Source organism: Colobus angolensis, unplaced genomic scaffold (genome assembly GCF_000951035.1).
Source record: "Colobus angolensis palliatus isolate OR3802 unplaced genomic scaffold, Cang.pa_1.0 Scaffold723, whole genome shotgun sequence".
NCBI lineage: Eukaryota > Metazoa > Chordata > Mammalia > Primates > Cercopithecidae > Colobus > Colobus angolensis.
In genome coordinates, this window is record NW_012120966.1 from 131,724 (window position 1) to 146,878 (window position 15,155).

At 40.4% G+C, this 15,155-nt stretch overlaps 1 pseudogene across 1 annotated transcript in view; it reads left to right on the plus strand.

Moving 5' to 3' along the window:
* Positions 1-13,091, plus strand: part of LOC105501559 — a 37,676-nt pseudogene extending 24,585 nt beyond the window's left edge. The window contains exons 3-4 of the transcript XR_001000210.1: positions 8,325-8,375; positions 12,564-13,091. The product of XR_001000210.1 is annotated as an Ig kappa chain V-II region RPMI 6410-like (transcript). The remainder of the gene's footprint in view (positions 1-8,324; positions 8,376-12,563) is intronic.
* Positions 13,092-15,155: the final 2,064 nt, after the last annotated feature.

Consider the following 15,155-nt stretch of genomic DNA (forward strand, 5'->3'; position numbering starts at 1 on the left):
AGAGGGAGGGAGGGAGGGAGGGAGGGAGGGAAGGAGAGAGGAAAGGAGGGAGGAAGGAAAGGAGGAAGGAAGGGAGGAAGGAAGGGAGCGAAGAAGGGAAAAAAGCAAGGAAGGAAGGAAGGAGGAAAAAAGAACAGCAATTACTTTTGCAACAACCTAATATAAGCTTTTAATAGTTAAATATTCTGTTCCATGCATTGTTGCTGAATACCTTATAAACAACAGGGCATCCTATGACCTGAATTTCCCAAGTTATGAGTTGAGGGTTTGAACTAGTTTTAAAAAACAAGGAGGCCAGGCGCACTGGCTCACACCTGTAATTCCAGCACTTTAGGAGGCCGAGGTAAGTGGATCATGAGGTCAGGAGTTTGAGACCAGCTTTACCAACATAGTGAAATCCCGTCTCTACTAAAAATACAAAAATTAGCCAGGCATGGTGGTGCACACCTGGAATCTCAGCTACTCAGGAGTCTGAGGCAGGAGAATGGCCTCTGGGAGGCAGAGATTGTGGTGAGCCAAGATCACGGCATTGCACTCCAGCCTGGGTGACAGAGGGAGACTCCATCTCAAAAACAAAATTAAAAAAAAAAAAAGGAATCTAGAACAAGACATTAGAAGTATATGTACTTTTATTTTCGTTCTGTGCTATCCAGTGCCTACTGCTATTTCTCTTCATATTTAACCTCCAACAGTGGCATTTTGCTCCCTCCAGACCACCTGATTGGAGCTTATGTGCTCTCACACAGTACCTCCAACCAGAGGGAGTCAAGTGCCACAGAAAGGCATAAAAATCACCAGTAATTTTGCATTTATTTTACCTTGTGCCTTGATACAGAGTACTCAACAAATGCTCTTTGAATCATATTTAATAAATATGTGTATTTGGGATTGCATCTTATTGCAGCTACCTGGATATATAATTTAATTAGAAATATAATAATTTTTGTGGCTCAATCAACAAATGACTTTTCTCTTTCTCTCTCTTTCTCTTTCTTCCCCTCTCTGTCTTTCTTCTCAGTTGATGTTGCTGGAGTTCAGTGTTATGCAGATGGCAGTGACAAAGGCCATGGGCACATGAGATATAATAAAAGGTCCCTGAAGAGGGTGGAGAACCAGACATCTTATGAAATTTTCCAGAGTGGGTACTGGATCTCTCCTGTCTAGCACCATGCTGGCGTCAGCCTAACGGGAATTTCCTTCCAGAGACAGAAGACAGTGACTGAGGTGGGGAGACAGATCGTAACACTGAGACTTACGTGGGGACATCAAACAGAAAAAAGGTGGAAAAAACAGAAAATTCTTTCTTCTGGACAGTCCTCTCTGTTCTAACTTTAACAAAATTCTCCCCCCAGTGGATGCTAGTGCACAACCCTATACATGCTATGTTTTTTTCCTATACATACCTATCTATGATAAAATGTATTAATTAGTCACAGTAAGAGAGTAACAACAATAACTAGTAATAAAATAGAAGAATTCAGTAAAATAAGAGTTACTTGAGCACAAACACTAGGATATCATGACAGTCAATCTGATGACCAAGAGGGCTACTAAGCATCTAAATAGGAGGGTAAGTGTAGACAGCATGGAGATGCTGGACAAAGGGATGATTCAGTCCCAGGCTGGTATGGAGCGGAAGGGCATGAGATTTCATCACACTACCAAGGCACACAATTTAAAATGGGTACATTCTTATTTCTAGAATTTTCTATCTGATATTTTCAGACTACAGTTGCCTACAAGTAACTGAAACCCCAGAAAGTAAAACTGTGGATAAGGATGTACTACTGTACATCCTCCTTTGAACCAGCCTTATCATTTGCTAGTATATACATATATACCTACATACATACATATACACATACATGCACACACCTATATGTGTATGTATACACACACACACACACCCATCTACTAATGTTGGAATAACTTTGCTAAATAAGATGCACAACTTGTTAATGTCCTACAGAGCAATAAAACCATAAGCATTGGGGTTATCTTTTCTACTAGATAAAAATCCATTATCATTTTCATAAAGTTTTCTTTACATTAACATCTAACTTTTTGCAATCTAGTTTTTAATCAATCATAAATAGAAAGCAAATGAACTGTTTCTCTAGTGAATCAAACGTCCTCAAAAAGACACAAAGTCATCTTTTTGCTTTATTTTTATTTTTACATAGATTATTTAAAGTTTTAAATAACTTAACATTCGCGGTAGCTTGTGACTGTATTTTGGCTTCGTCCTTCAAACTTATTTTGTATTTGATGTATCATGCTTGCCTCAATTTTTTATTCACTTCTCCTGAATTTTGCTGGGTTGGTTTATTATTTTTGTCTATTTCTTTTCCTTCTAGTGGTTCGGGAGGGTTTTTTTTAATCCCATTACTGTTGAATGCCTGTTAACTTGGCCCCTTTTTCTTTCAATCTCTATTCCCATGGCCTGAAGCATGAGAGTCAAGCTGTCTGTAACCAGCAGAGAGACGACCCAGGTGTCATTCCACTCTCCACTGCCCACCTATACCATTCCCAGCCCCTGATAGCTCTGAAGTATGACTTTTCTGGGGCTCTCTGGGGAAAACTAGAACTGGCTGCTTCAAGGACTCCTCCTGTTTTTGCAATGGAAAAAAACGTTTCTGGATTCCAGTTTCTCTATGAATTCAATGACATGGTTTAAATATCTGTAGTGTTCTTCAAAGTTTTTTCTTCTAATAGGACCTCTCGTGATTCTCCAACCATGAAATAAATTCATTATCATTTTTATATTTCTTCTGTCATTGCAAAGGAGGTTTTGAAGGAGTGGAGGATACGCTAACGAACTCAAAAATCCACATTATTCCTTGTTTCCATCTGTTGCTCATTTGTTGTTTCCGTTGGCCTGTCCACCTCCTATCCTCCCTCTTGGACTTGGAACTCTAGCCTCGGCCAGTGTAAGGAAAAGAAAGAGAGATCAGACTGTTACTGTGTCTATGTAGAAAAGGAAGACACAAGAAACTCCATTTTGACCTGTAGGCTGAACAATTGTTTTGCCTTGAGATGCTGTTAATCTGTAACTTTAGCCCCAACCTTGTACTCACTGAAACATGTGTTGTATAGAATCAAGGTTTAAGGGATCTAGGGCTGCGCGGGATGTGCCTTGTTAACAATATGTTTACAGGCAGGACGGGCAAGACCTGACCGTCCCCCAGCCCGACACCCGTGAAGGATCTGTGCTGAGGAGGATTAGTAAAAGAGGAAGGCCTCTTGTGGTTGAGATAAGAGGAGGGCCTCTGTCTCCTACATGCCCCTGGGAATAGAATGTCTCCATGTAAAACCCAATTGTACATTCGTTCTATTCCGAGATAGGAGAAAACCGCTCTATGGCTGGAGGTGAGATATGCTGGCAGCAATGCTGTTCTGTTATTCTTTACTACACTGAGATGTTTGGGTGAGAGAAGCATAAATCTGGTCTACAAGCACATTCAGGCATAGTACCTTCCCTTGAACTTATTTGTAACACAGATTCCTTTGCTCACGTGTTTTCTTGCTTACCTTCTCCCCACTATCACCCTGTTCTCCTGCCGCATTCCTCTTGCTGAGACAGTGAAAATAGTAATCAATAAATACTGAAGGAACTCAGACACCGGTGCCAGTGTGGGTCCTCCGTATGCTGAGCGCCGGTCCCTGGGGCCCACTGTTCTTTCTCTATACTTTGTCTGTGTCTTATGTCTTTTCTCAGTCTCTCATCCCACCAGACGAGAAATACCCACAGGTGTGGAGGGGCTGGCCATCCCTTCAAGCCAGGATTATCAGGGCATTTGAGTGTCTGAAAAACCAAGCCCAAACTCATCAGTTTAACAACTGCATCCAGAGCCAGCCTGACCATAATAGTTGCCTATGATGAGTTTCTATGCCTTAATATGAGAAGAGAACATAGGGGCTGGGTGCCAAGTACGTAGACAGGGAGGGCAGGGAACTCTAAGACAGAGCTTGAGGGGCTCATTCCTCTTGCAAAATGAAACAAAAACCACAGCACTGAATATGTAAATCTCAGTGGCTGAACCCCTCCTAGGATAATAAGCCCTGACACAATTGCTTCTATCTTCTCTTTCTCTCAAGGAAGTCAAAAAAACACCTGCAGCCCTACTGTCCCCTTGGAAACAAGATGAACATCTACATTTTCTAGAGTGGGACCAGAATATCTGTTCATATTTATGTCCCATGCATTTGCACATGGCCGGACGAAGGACTTTACTTCTGCCAGCACATCTGTCTTTAGATATGAGAGGGAACAGACACAACCTGGAAGCAGCAAAGAAGCAGCTCTTTCTCAAGTAACCTCCTCTGTCTCCCTCCTTCCTGGCTAATGGGGCAGCCTTGATCCTTGGGAATCCAGGACAGATATCCACTCGTGACAAACTAGCTGGAAGAATGACAACCAATCAGGTTCTAAGCACCACTGGATGTGAACCACAGAATTTCCCCCTCTCCTTGTGGAATATCAGCTTATGTCTGACAAAAATGTAAAAATGAGAGAGTTACAATCTTAAGGAGGAGTCAAGCTAAAGCAAAAAGAATCACCTACTCTGGATTTCAGAGTGACTGCTGAGCTCAAATATATACAAAGAGAGAAAGACCCACAAACTTGAAGATGGATATCAGCTACAGACTTTCCTGAGTCAGGTAGGGAAACTACCATCCCTTAAACCTTGCAAAAGGCAAACTTATGCCATTGTGTCCCCTCACGTACTGGGTGATGTACTGTATGTTACTGATGTGAGGGGAACTTCCTAAATTAGCTAGTAAATTATGCCAAATAAAAAGCAAAAATGATAATTCTTGAAATGTTACACCTGAGGAACATTGCTAAAATAATTTATCAGTAGTTTTCAGGATGATTTATAGATGTGCATTGAAGTGTGTGCTTGTGCTCTCTCTCCTCTCTCTCTCTCTCTCTCTCTCTCTTTCTCTCCTTGCCTCCCTGCCTGCCTTTCCTTCCTCTCCCCTCCACGGTAGTTTATTTTTTTTTCTGATAATCTAACTTTGCTGAGGGTTCAATGTAATGCAGCTTCAGTGATGAGTTAGTTGGAATGTTCCCCAAGAAATTCTATTTCCAGCACTCTTATACATGAAATCCAAGAACCTCTCAGTCTATCTTACTGACACCTTGCCTTTCCTCAACAAATCAATCTTATCAATGTCCATCATGGATATTTTGTAGAATGGTAGATCCTGGCAGAGTCTCACAGATGCTTCTGAGATATCATTTGCTTTCAAAAAATGAACCACACACATCCTAGGGATCTCAGCCACTTTCCATGATTCATTGTATGTTACAGCAAACATTACAACAATCATTCCTATAGATCACCACTGCATGTGATCAATAAAATAGTTTTGCCACAATGATACTTATGCTAATCGTCTTTTATTGGTTACAAATTCTGCTTTACAATAGTTATTCGGTTGCACTGTTCATATTAGATTTCCAATTAGTTCACTTAGGAACATGAGTCCCTTGAACAGCTCAGTCATCGTTTCCATTCCCATTTCTATCCCCTACATCTCTTTCATTTGCAGAAGACTATCTCCTACACTGAAACAGGAAAGCTTTTACCTTTTTGGCATGCTTGATTTAAAGATTATAGAAAAGTATTTGACAAAGAAAACTCACGCATGTGTGTACATATCATTTAAAAATTTATGTTTACGCATTGCACAGGAATATTGAGAATACTACTAGGCAATATCAGAGTTTACTTTTTTTTCAAAATTAGTACAGTTTTATTATTTCTAAAAACTGTAAAATGAACATATTCACCCAACCATACAGAAGAGTAGGAAGAGAAAGTGTCATTGTTCCTCCTCTGCAATCCCAGGAGATAACTACCAGGCACAATTTATGTGTCCTTTAAAAATCAGCCCATATTTATATACATATATAATCAATTTAGATGGGATCATGATATCTCACCACACATACTCTTCAGTGACCTGCATTTTCACAAACACCTTCCACATAACTATATAGAAGCCTACGTCTTCCTCTTATTTTCTGGCTTTGTGCTACATTGTAAAGCTCTAATAGGAGTTTAATTAAACTCCTATTAATGGGGATTTCAGTTATTTTTCACTTTTTAAACAATATTTCCATGCGTAGTCTTATATATAAGTCTGGACACGCTTATCCCAGTCTAAGGAGCTCCTTTTACCTTTCCCAATCCCAGCACTCCCTGTCATGCTTGCTGCTTCCGTTGGGTGACTTTACTCCTGGAGTATAATCTGTGTATAGTTCAGTTAAGCACATGGGTTCTGAGTTTAGGTCACAGCTCTGTCACTTACTGCCATATGCCAGTTCCTTGACCTCTCTGCCCTCAAGTTTTTGCACCTACAAAATAGGGGTAGTTCATAGAGTCTTGGGAATAATTAAATGTGATGATCCATGTACAATGTCTGACACTTAAGTAAGTGCTCAATAAATGTCACCCTTTATGACTGGTATTGCTTGTATGTCTGCAGAGAAAATCATTTTATGTCCCCTTTAAAAAAGGACTGTGCCCTTAGTCAGCTATTTTGCACATTTAAATTTCACTTGCCAATGTTAACTCTCCACCTCTATCTTGATCCCTCTCATTCCTCATCTTCTGGTGAGACCAACTGCTGATTCGGCTATTCAAGGCAACTAGCAAAGCTGCCAGTGACAGAATCAAATAAACCTACCCTTAATCTTTAGAATTATAGTTATGTTTTGTGTTGTAAAAGTTACTATTGTAGTAGTCAGTATTAGTCTCTGGTCTATGATAGCATCTGTGATCTATTATTGATTTTCAAGTGTGTATTTTTTTTATTTATTCTGAAAATGTTTGTTAATCATTTACTAAGTAAAGATACTGGACTGAGCCTCCCAAATACAGGACAAATAAAACGTCAAACAACTTATAATTTAGAAGGGTAGAAGAGAATCTGAAAGCAGGTAAAAATAATCAGGCACTCGGCCAGGCGCGGTGGCTCACACCTATAATCCCAGCACTTTGGGAGGCTGAGATGGGCGGATCACAAGGTCAGGAGATCGAGACCATCCTGGTTAACGCGGTGAAACCCTATCTCTACTAAAAAAATACAAAAAAATCAGCCGGGCATGGTGGCGGGCAGGGTGGCAGGCGCCTGTAGTCCCAGCTACTGGGGAGGCTGAGACAGGAGAATGGCGTGAACCCGGGAGGTGGAGCTTGCAGTGAACCAAGACCGTGCCGCTGCACTCCAGTCTGGGCAAGAGAGCGAGACTCCGTCTCAAAAAAATAAATAAAAAAAAAATAAAAAATAAATAGGCACTCTAGGCCCAGTGACCTGTCTCTGTACTCTGTAAATTCAGGTCACCTGCTCAGGGATAATCTGAGAGAAAGTCTCTCTTCAGTTGAATCTTGAAAGACAATTAGCAGTTCACAAGCTAGTCCAAGTGGACAAAGGTGTTCCCAAGCAGAGGGAGTGCAAAAGCTGGAGGCCATAGAAAAACTGTAAGGAGTGTCGGGAGGTGGGAGTAATGTATGGAAGGGGTGGAGATGGAAGGTTAAGAGAGATACAAGACTGCAAAAATGGAGCTGGACTCAAAAGAAAACACTGCAAAGATCTTCAGTGTTGTTGATGAGATATCTGTGGAAACACTATGGAACACTAGGCCTCCATGGCAGCTCCAAAGATGGCATGCACCTGGTCCAGCTCAGTAAGGACTGAGCTCTACCTGTGCTGTGACAACAGACACACCAACCAAGTAAAGTCTACTTTTCTACTCTGTTAATCTTCACTTTGGTTTCATACACCATCCGTAGCTACATTTCAAAATGTACTTCAAAGTTATGAGCCTTAATGTGATATACATTTAGTCTACCTTTTTAAAAATAACTTTGCAGCAAAGGAGAAGTTAAAATAGTAAGACAGCCTGTAATTATTACTCACTGAGAAGCTGATGATTTCCATAATTACACTAAATGAAGTTTATCCTTTGCAAAAGCCCCCCAGCCCACCCCAAAAGAAAGTACAAAAAAAAACTGACCATTTTTTTCATTGCTTGTTTTTATTTGTAATTTACATTCAGTCTACTTTCTAAAAAATAAATAAATAATAAGCAGTCCAGATGTGGCAAGTTGCTAAAGAAAGGAACAATCAGGCCGTAGAAATAAATATATTCTCTTCTTGGATTTTAGATCTCACCTAAGAAAATAAACATATGCTATATCAGAGAAGCCTCAGGGCTTCCACACCTGCTCAAAAAGGGAGTTGAGCTTCAGCAGCTGACCCAGGGCTCTGTTCCCCTTTGGTGAGAAGGGTTTTTGTACAGCAAGACAATGGAGAGCTCTCACTGTGGTGGACGTTCGGCCAAGGGACCAAGCTGGAAATCAAACGTGAGTAGAATTTAAACTTTGCTTCCTCGTTGTCTGTGTCTTCTGTTCCCTGTGTCTATGAAGTGATCTATAAGCTGACTCTGCAATCAGACTCTGACATCCTTCAGGGAAAATATAAAGATAAGTCTGTAGTCAAACTCGAGAATTGAGTGTACATTTTCTTTGAAGAGCAAGCAAGATTCAGTCATTGGGTAAGAATAACTTGCCTAAGCAATAGCTTCAGAAACGTCCTGGGGAACATAACATGTTCTGGACAGAGCCTTGGTCAATTGTCAGAAAGGGAGTTTTTGTATAGGAGGGAGGTTAAGAGGAACCATTGTGTGTACACTTTTGGCGAGGGGACCAAGGTGGAGATTAAACGTAAGTACTTTTTTCCACTGATTCTTCACTATTTCTGTCTAATTAGTTTACTTTGTGTTCCTTTGTGTGGATTTTCATTAGTTGGATGTCAGGGAACTAACAAACTTCATTCCCGGGCTAGCTACAGAGGAGGGGAAATTGTTCCACAGCAGGCTAGCTTGTGGCTAACTTTTAAGATTTCTAAATCAAAATAACTTCACTAGGGGAAGGAGGCTTGCTGACCTTTCAGGGAGGTTTTTGTAAAGGGAAAAGTTAGGACGAATCACTGTGATTCACTTTCGGCCCCGGGACCAAAGTGGATATCAAACGTAAGTACATCTGTCTCAATGATTCGCGAGATTTTGGTGCCATTGTATCATTTGTGCGAGTTTTGTGATATTTTGGTTAAATAAACCTGGTGACCCAGAAGTAAACAGCAGGACACCAGAAAATCAACTTAAAAAGCTGAGCAAATAGACAAATCATTGGGTTTGGGAGGAGAATAGGATTCATGGGGGAAATGGGAAAGAAATAGCTAGATTTTTCTCTGAACAAGCAGCCTATCTCATATGATGGGTTTCGAGGGAGGTTTTTGTTGAGGGAAAGGGTAAGATCCCTCACTGTGGCTCACTTTCGGCGGAGGGACCAAGGTGGAGATCAAACGTAAGTGCACTTTTGTAATGCTTTTTCTTATAAGGTTGTAAATTTGGGGAATTTTTATGTTTAAGATATTAGCTCAGGTCAATTCCAAAGAGTACTAGATTCTTTCAAAAAGTCAGATGAATAAGGGACCGAAAATTAGTTCATCTTAAGGGACAGCCAAGCGCTTGCTGGTTGAGTGAGGCATCTAAATTGCAAGATTTTCTCTGCATCAGTCAGGCTAGTGATATCAACAGCGAAAAGAGATTTTTGTTAAGGGGAAAGTAATTAAGTTAATACTGTGGATCACCTTCGGCCAAGGGACACGACTGGAGATTAAACGTAAGTAATTTTTCACTATTGCTTTCTGAAATTTGGGTCTGATTGCCAGTATTGACTTTTAGAGGCTTAAATAGGAGTTTTGTAAAGATGGGTAAATTAGGGCATTTAAGATATACCATGGGTTGCAAAAGTTAAACTCAGCTTCAAAAATGGATTTGGAGACAAAAAAATTAAACTGTTCTGAATTGAATGATACAAAGTAAAAAAAAAAAAAAAAAAGTGTAACTAAAAAGGAATCCTTGTATTTCTAAGGAGCAAAAGTAAATTTATTTTTGTTCACTCTTGCCAAATATTGTATTGGCTGTTGCTGATTATGCATGATACAGAGAAGTGGAAAAATATAGTTTTTAGTCTTTCTCCCTTTTGTTTGATAAATTACCTTTTCAGACAACTGTAAAAATCAACAACATGCCCTAAAAAAATCAGGAAAAAGTGACATGTACCTATTTGCTATGTAGAAGAGGCAGCTTACTTGAAAATCCGCAGCAATGTTGTTTTCAGAGTCTATAATAAGCAATAAATTCAAAAAGACACATTCTGTAGGAATAAGGGCTTCACAGATAGAGCTCATTTTTTAAAAATCCAATTTGTACATTAGACTAAACATGAAATTATCTCTTATTGCAATGGTGGAAAGGTGGTTATTCCCAAAAGCTCAACCTCAAAGAAATGTGTTTAAATGAAAAAAAGTAAATAATTGCATTTTTTAATGACCATGGGTCTATGAAAAAATAGGAAATATTTTAAAGAGTATGCTCTTTTATTACCCTCTGTTATTACTTGTCTACATTTTTAATCCGCCAAGAAGTCCGTGGCACCGCGAGCTGTAGACAGAGCCGCGGTCTTTCTTGATTGAGCGGGTTTGGTGGCCTTGCCACCGCCCTCTTGGGGCAGCCGCCTTGCCGCTAGCGGCCATGGCCACCCCGCGTCTGCCCGATTAATGCTGCCGTAGCCAGATTTCCTGATGCACAGTGATACAAATAATGCCATTAACGGAAAGAGAACAGAAACGTAACAGGCACTGAGCTGGGAAAACCAGGGAGAAGACTGATTTATTAGAGATTTCAGAAATAAAATTTACATTCATTAGGATATCTCATTAGTGACAATTTCCATTGGGGATTGTAAAGAATTTAAAGCTTTTTTTTTTTCAGTGCTATTTAATTATTTCAATATCCTCTCATCAAATGTATTTAAATAACAAAAGCTCAATCAAAAAAAAGAAATATGTAATTCTTTCAGAGTAAAAATCACACCCGTAACTTGGCCACTGAGGGCTTGATCAATTCACTTTGAATTTGGCATTAAATACCATTAAGGAATATTAACTGATTTAAAAATAAGATATATTCGTGACCATGTTTCTAATTTTCAAAAATGTAGCTGCCGGTGTGTGATTACATTTCAGTTGTACAAAATATCTAAACCTATAGCAATGTGATTAATAAAAACTTAAACATATTTTCCAGTACCTTAATTCTGTGATAGGAAAATTTTAATCTGAGTATTTTAATTTCATACCTATAAAATGGTTTAACGATTTGTCATTGTGTTGCTGTTGTTTACCCCAGTTGACTTCAAAAGTGATATTTAAGGAGGATTATTTTGGTCTGCAGCAACTTGATAGGACTATTTTAGGGCCTTTTTAAAGCTCTATTAAAACTAACTTGCAACGATTCAAAACTATCTAACTGTTTTAAACTATTTCAAAATGATTTTAGAGCCTTTTGAAAACTCTTTTAAACACTTTTTAAACTCTACTAAAAGCTAATAAGATATCTTGAAATAATTTTCATATCAAATACATTAATTGTTTAATGTTTAAATGTCAGATGAAAAAGGTAAAGCTATCAAGAATTCACCCAGATAGGAGTATCTTCATAGCATGTTTTCCCTTGCTTATTTTCCAGTGATCACATTATTTTGCTACCATGGTTGTTTTATACAATTATCTGAAAAAAATTAGTAATGAAGGTTAAAAGAGAAGAAAATATTAAACATAAAAGGTTCAGTCTTTCATGGTGAACTACTTGGTTAACAGCGAATTTAGCTTTAAAAAAAAAATCCTATTCCTGTTATCTGTTGACTTCTCCCAGCAAAAGATTCTTATTTTTCATTTTAACTACTGCTCTCCCACCCGGCGGCTGGAAATCCCCAGAGGGGGATTTCCAAGAGGCCACCTGGCAGTTGCTGAGGGTCAGAAGTGAAGCTAGCCACTTCCTCTTAAGCAGGTGGCCAAGATTACAGTTGACCTCTCCTGGTATGACTGAAAATTGCTGCATATGGTTACAGGCCTCGAGGCCTTTGGGAGGGCTTAGAGAGTTGCTGGAACAGTCAGAAGGTGGAGGGGCTGACACCACCCAGGCACAGAGGCAGGGCTCAGGGCCCACTCTGCAGGGAGGTGTTAGCCCAGCCCAGCCAAAGTAACCCCCAGGAGCCTCCTGCATAGTCCTGGAAGAGGCACAGCGGAAATAAAAGCAGACAGAGGCTTTTCTTGACTCAGCCACTGCCTGGTCTTCTTCAGACCTGTTCTGAATTCTAAACTCTGAGGGGGTCAGATGACGTGGCCTCTCTTTACCTAAAGCATTGAGTTTACTGCAAGGTCAGAAAAGCATGCAAAGGCCTCAGAACGGCTGCAAAGAGCTCCAACAAAACAATTTAGAACTTTATTAAGGAATAGGGGGAAGCTAGGAAGAAACTCAAACATCAAGTTTTTAAATATGCTTCTTGGCCTCCTTGCTATAATTATCCAGGATAAGCATGCTGTTTTCTGTCTGTCCCTAACATGCCCTGTGATTATCTGCAAGTAACACACCCAAGTGCAGAACTTTGTTACTTAAACACCATCCTGTTTGCTTCTCTCATCAGGAGCTGTGGCTGCACCATCTGTCTTCATCTTCCCGCCATCTGATGATCAGGTGAAATCTGGAACTGTCTCTGTTGTGTGCCTGCTGAATAACTTCTATCCCAGAGAGGCCAGCGTAAAGTGGAAGGTGGATGATGTCGTCCAAACTGGTAACTCCCAGGAGAGTGTCACAGAGCAGGACAGCAAGGACAACACCTACAGCCTCAGCAGCACCCTGACGCTGAGCAGCACATACTACCAGCAACACAAAGTCTATGCCTGCGAAGTCACCCATCAGGGCCTGAGCTCGCCCCTCACCAAGAGCTTCAACAGGGAAGAGTGTTAGAGGGAGAAGTGCCCCAGGCCCCCTACTTGCTCCTCAGCCCCAGCCTCACCCCCTCCCATCCTTTGGCCTCTGGCCCTTTTCCCACAGGGGACCTACCCCTATTTCAGCCCTCGAGCTCATCTTTCAACTTCTCCTCCTCCTCCTTGGCTTTAATTATGCTAATATTGGAGGAGAATTAATAAATAAAGTGAATCTTTGCACCTGTGGTTTCTCTCTCCTTCCTCATTTAATAATTATTATCTGTTGTTTTACCAACTACTCAATTTCTCTTATAAGGGACTAAATATGTAGTTGTCCTAAGGCGCATCAGCATTTATAAAAATCATCCTTCATTCTATTTTACCCCATCATCCTCTGCAAGACACTCCTCCCTCAAACCCACAAGCCTCCTGTCCTCACAGTCCCCTGGGCCGTGGTAGGGGAGACTTGCTTCCTTGTTTTCCCCTCCTCAGCAAGCCCTCATAGTCCTTTTTAAGGGTGGCAGTTCTTACAGTCACATATCCTTTGATCTAATTCATCCTACCCTGAGAATCTACCAAAGCAAATTTTTCAAAAGAAAAAACCTGCTATAAAGAGAATCATTCATTGCAACACGATATAAAATAACAACACAATAAAAGCAACCTAAATGAACAAACAATAGGGAAATGTTTAAGTTCATCATGGTGCTTAGACTTAATGGAATGTCATGCCTTATTTACATTTTTAAACATGTACTGAGTGACTTCTGTCTGCCAATGGCTTTACTGAGTACTTTCCACAACCTAATTTAATCCACACTATACTGTGAGGTTAAAAACGTTCATTAAAATGTTGCAAAGGTTCTATAAAGCTGAGAGATAAATATATTCTATAACTCAGCAATCTCACTTCTAGATGACTGAGTGTCCCCACCCACCAAAAACTATGCAAGAATGTTCAAAGCAGCTTTATTTACAAAGCCAAAAATGGAAATAGCCCGATTGTCCAACAATAGAATGAGTCATTAAACTGTGGTATGTTTATACATTAGAATACCCAATAAGGAGAATTAACAAACTACAACTATACCTACTCACACAGACAAATCTCATAAAAATAATGTTACATAAGAGAAACTCAGTGCAAAAGATATGTTCTGTACGTTTTCATCCACATAAAGTTCAAAACCAGGTAAAAATAAAATTATAAATTTGGATGGAAATTACTCTCAGCTGGGGGTGGGTGATGTAGTGCCTGGGAGAAGACAAGAAGGGGCTTCTGGGCTCTTGGTAATGTTCTGTTCCTCAGTGTGGGGTTGTGAGGTTATGGTCTGTGCACCGTTCTGTATATACATTATGCTTCAAAATAATTGCACATAAAGAACATCTTATACACAGTTAATAGATAGAAGAGGTGGAGAGGAATAAGTAATAAGTCAAGACCATACAGCTGGTAAGTGTGGAGGCCTGGGATCAAATAGCTACCTGCCTAATCCTGCCCTCTTGACCCCTGAATGAGCCTGCCTTCCAGGGCTCAAGGTGCTGGACAAAACAGCAGGCCTGCTATTTTCCTGGCATCTCTGCCCTGTTTGTCTAGCTAGGAGCACACATACATAGAAATTAAATGAAACAGACCTTCAGCGAGGGGACAGAGGATAGAAGTAACCTTGCCCAGACACTGGAAACCCACGTATGAATGCTCACATCTTTGGGAAGTGGGAGGGGCACATGTAATACCAACCTTGACTCTTCCTCATTCTGTGGGGCACTCTGGCCCCACCCCCTCAGCTACTCATCTATCCAACACACCTTTCTAAGCACCTCTCTCTGCCTACACTCTGAAGGGGGTTCAGGAATAACTAACACAGCATCCCTTCCCTCAACTGACTGACAATCCCCTTGTCCTGCTCTGTTTTTCTTTCCCGTCAGTGCTGGGACAGTGGAGAAGGACAGTCATGGAAAAACTCTATAAGGAAGCACCTTGCCCTTCTGCCTTTTGAGAATGTCAATGATTATCAAATCTTTCAAACTTTGGAGGTTTGAATAGGGGTGAGAAAGACTCAGTAATGTCCCTTCTAATGACGTGAACTTGCTCATTCATCCCTGGGGGCCAAATTGAATAATCAAAGGCAGGCATAATCCAGTTATGAATTCAAACCTTCTTCTCAGAAGGCAACACTCTGAAGCGAGACCCAGCCATAACCTAAGCAAGTGAAGACAGGTGCTGCAGGTGGAATTGCATCCTTCAAAAAGGCATGCTCAACTCCTAGCTCTTGGTACCCATAAACATGACTTTATTTGGAAATAGG